Source organism: Dioscorea cayenensis, chromosome 19 (assembly GCF_009730915.1).
Source record: "Dioscorea cayenensis subsp. rotundata cultivar TDr96_F1 chromosome 19, TDr96_F1_v2_PseudoChromosome.rev07_lg8_w22 25.fasta, whole genome shotgun sequence".
Taxonomy (NCBI): Eukaryota; Viridiplantae; Streptophyta; class Magnoliopsida; order Dioscoreales; family Dioscoreaceae; genus Dioscorea; species Dioscorea cayenensis.
In genome coordinates this window covers 11,082,837-11,086,374 of record NC_052489.1, presented here as the reverse complement: position 1 = coordinate 11,086,374, position 3,538 = coordinate 11,082,837, and the positions used below count along the sequence as shown (strand labels likewise).

Below are 3,538 nucleotides of genomic sequence, written 5' to 3'. Positions count from 1 at the left end.
GATTTATCACTTGGAATCCCTAGAGCTGATTGCAACTCTGTTCGAGTGTGAGGTTGAGAGGTTATCTAATCTCTCCTCCGAGACATGTATAGAGTTAGACATAGTTGACCTTAGATTTGGGACTATGTATTTAAGGATTTCCATGACTCACCATTGCATTGATTAGGAAGCATAATAGAGGGTTCTTGCACTTCAAACAATTATCCTAGGCGGAGCAATATCGGAGTACCCCATCTTTATCGATTGCCTTACCTCCTCTTTTACTCGTGCTCTCTTACTAGTTGCTTTTACTTTTGAGAATTGAATCATTGTCACACTTATCACTATTGGTCTTTCACATAGCTAAGAAGCGTATTAAGTGTTTTTTATTCCCTACTCCCTATGGATTCGATACCCGTTCATCCGGGATTATTACTTCGACAAACCCGTGCACTTGCGGGATATATGCAAGGGGACCTTGTCAAGTTTTTGGCGCCGTTGCCGGGGAGTAGGAGTTTAGAGATACTTTGCACTTTGTTTTCTTAGCTATTTCACCATACATTCTATTTCATATCTTCTTATTCTATCATCGTTCTAATTTCTTTTTCTTTCTTTTTGGGTGCAGCTCCAGGTTATAACCCGAGGGAATCCTTCAATATTGATTGAAGGAGATCCTGAGCTTGAACGTACACTTAGAAGAAAAGGGAAAGAGCCTGTGCAAGTGATAAGTGCTTGTGCGATATGAATGCGAAGCATTCATTCCTTATGTTGAGCATTACTTTTCTTGGGTTTTTACACTAATATGTGTGTTTTTATGTTACTTTTATACAGGTAGGGTTGTGAGGCCGAGTATGAAGGAAATAGGCCAATGTGGATCATAATGCACCAATTTTGGAGGAAATCTTGCTAAGGTTCAAACGCGATGACATAGGTCAGGTGTGAGATGCTAGAGTGTGTGCCAACCTCCTCGTATTTGAGTGGGCACATCCATTTGGAGGGGCACAAAGGCAGTCACATTCGAGTATTCTGACTTGTGCACATAGAACAAGAGCTCCACCAACGTGTACACCATTGAAGAAGTAAGTGATCCACGACGTGAACGTGTGCCCGTTGCGTTACCCTGATGAAAGTATGGAATTGGAAGCTATTCAGGTCGAATACTGTAGCAAAGCACTTTTGCACCATTGTAGCATATACTGTAGCAGCACTGATCACAACCAGCTGAGAAACCAAAGAAACAGAGAATCCACATGGGCGTGTGGAAATTCTGCACGGGCGCGTGGAGCATCCACGCCTGTGTAGTCGCCCGAATCCAGCCATATTTAAAGCCGATTTAGCCCTAATTTTGGTATTCTTTTCTCCATCTTTTCACCAACTTGAGAGAGGGCTTTGGCTAGGGTTTCGAGGGATATTGGCCAAGGTTTTGGAGAGGTTCTACGGCTCCGACATCGTCATTCCTTAGGAAGAAGGTTGGTAGGGGAGCTTCCGTCAAGGCGTATCCTATACCGGACGAGGGAATCCTTGGACGACGAGTAGAGGACTTTCCACAAGACCATCGACATGACTATCGAGGGGGTTTCTTTATGGATTCATTGCTTTTACATTCTATTTCTTTGATTGTACTTAGCTCCATGGAGAGCTAAACCCCTAGTGGGTGCTCGGGTATTGTGAACCCTAGGATGTATTTGTTTCTTTGAACCTCTTTATTATCCTGTCAATAAATTGATGTTTATTGTGAGTTCCAACCTTGAATGCTTGATTGTATGAACATTTCCCCTAGAATGACACTAGGGTTGAGAGTTCTTGTTGGTAACCTTGTGAGTTAGTGACACACCACGAGCGTTAGACAAAGCTAGGTTGGAGAGGGTTGAGATGGTGAGTCGAGAGGTATAGGAGCGTCCCCTTTCCCCTCCGGCGTGATTGATTCTACCTCCGTTCCTTGAGTTCTTTGCTGCTATAATAGAGTGAATGGTCTATGGGATGAACTTCCGCTTGGGCTTAGTTGCGCGTGCAACGGAGTGAAGCGTTGAGGTGATCTTAGTATCTAGGGCTCAATTGTGGTTAGGGACCTTCCACCTGGACCAAAGGGTTAGGTCTATAATTAGGAAGAGATTTATCACTTGGAATCCCTAGAGCTCATTACAACTCTATGCGAGTGCGAGGTATTGAGATTGTTCGATTTCTCCTCCGGGACATGTATAGAGTTAGGCATGGTTGACCTTAGATTTGGGACTATGTAATGAAGGATTTCCACGACTCACCATTGCATTGATTAGGAAGCATAATAGAGGGTTCTTGCACTTGAAACAATTATCCTAGGTGGAGCATTATCCGGGTACCTCATCTTTATCGATTGCCTTACCCCCTTCTTTACTTTTGCTCTCTCACTTGTTGCTTTTACTGTTGAGAATTGAATCATTGTCACACTCATTATCATTGATCTTTTACATAGCTAAGAATCGAATTAAGTATTTTTATTCCCTACTCACCCGAGATTCGATACCCGCTCACCCGAGATTATTACTTTGACAAACCCGTGCACTTGCGGGATATACGCAAGGTGACCTTGTCAGCAAGAACAATCTAATTTAGCTGATTTGGAAGTGGAAGGATCTGAAAACATGGCAGAACAGAACAAACAACAACGGACATTATCTGATTATGCCAGACCTTCAGTGTTGGGGACACAATCGAGCATTGTGCGTCCCCCGATTACAGCTCAGGACTTTGAGTTGAAGCCGGCATTCATCCACATGTTGCAGTAATCCGCACAGTTCAACGGTTTGGCTGATGAGGATCCAAACAGTCATATAGAGAGTTATCTCAAGGTGTGTGATATGCTGAAGATAAACAGAGTGACAGATGATGCCATCAAGTTGAGAGCCTTCCCATTTTCCCTAAAGGGGAGAGCGAAGCAGTGGCTACACTCATTACCTAAAGAGGAGATGGTAGAAGCTTTTCTTGACCGTTATTTCGCTCCCGAAAAATCAGTAAAGCTTAGGAATGAGATCTCATCCTTTGTTCAGTTGGAATTGGAGTCTCTATTTGAGACATGGGAAAGGTTCCAGGAGCTCCTGAGAAAGTGCCCGCAACACGGATTCCCAGAGTGGATGATTGTTCAGACCTTTTACAATGGTTTGAACCCTAGTACAAGGCAACTCTTGGATGTGGCAGCAGGAGGTACCTTTGGTAGCAAGACCCCCGATTAGGCCCGTCAGTTAATTGAAGAAATGCGGTTAAACAGCTACCAATGGAATGCTAGGGAGAAGAAAAAAGTAGCCGGTTTCCATGAAATAGATGCGACAACTTCATTGGCGGCTCAAGTACAAAATTTGAGTAAGAAGTTAGATCTTCTAACTTCGAATAGAGTGGCGGCTGTGACTAATTGCACCGGGTGTGGTGGATGACATGCTCCCTCCGATTGCCCGATCTCTATCGGTGATGTTTCTTCGGTGGAGAACGTTGATTTTGTAGGTAATGGCATGAGACCTCAAGGAAACCCATATAGCAATACCTATAATTCAGGTTGGAAGAATCATCCCAATTTCTGATGGAGTAA

The 3,538-nt window shown here is 43.6% G+C and overlaps 1 non-coding gene across 1 annotated transcript; it reads right to left on the bottom strand.

The window, feature by feature from the left end:
• Window positions 1-2,972: 2,972 nt before the first annotated feature.
• Window positions 2,973-3,079, bottom strand: LOC120250744. Its single transcript, XR_005533083.1, has one exon. It is a non-coding gene; the product is annotated as a small nucleolar RNA R71 (small nucleolar RNA).
• Window positions 3,080-3,538: the final 459 nt, after the last annotated feature.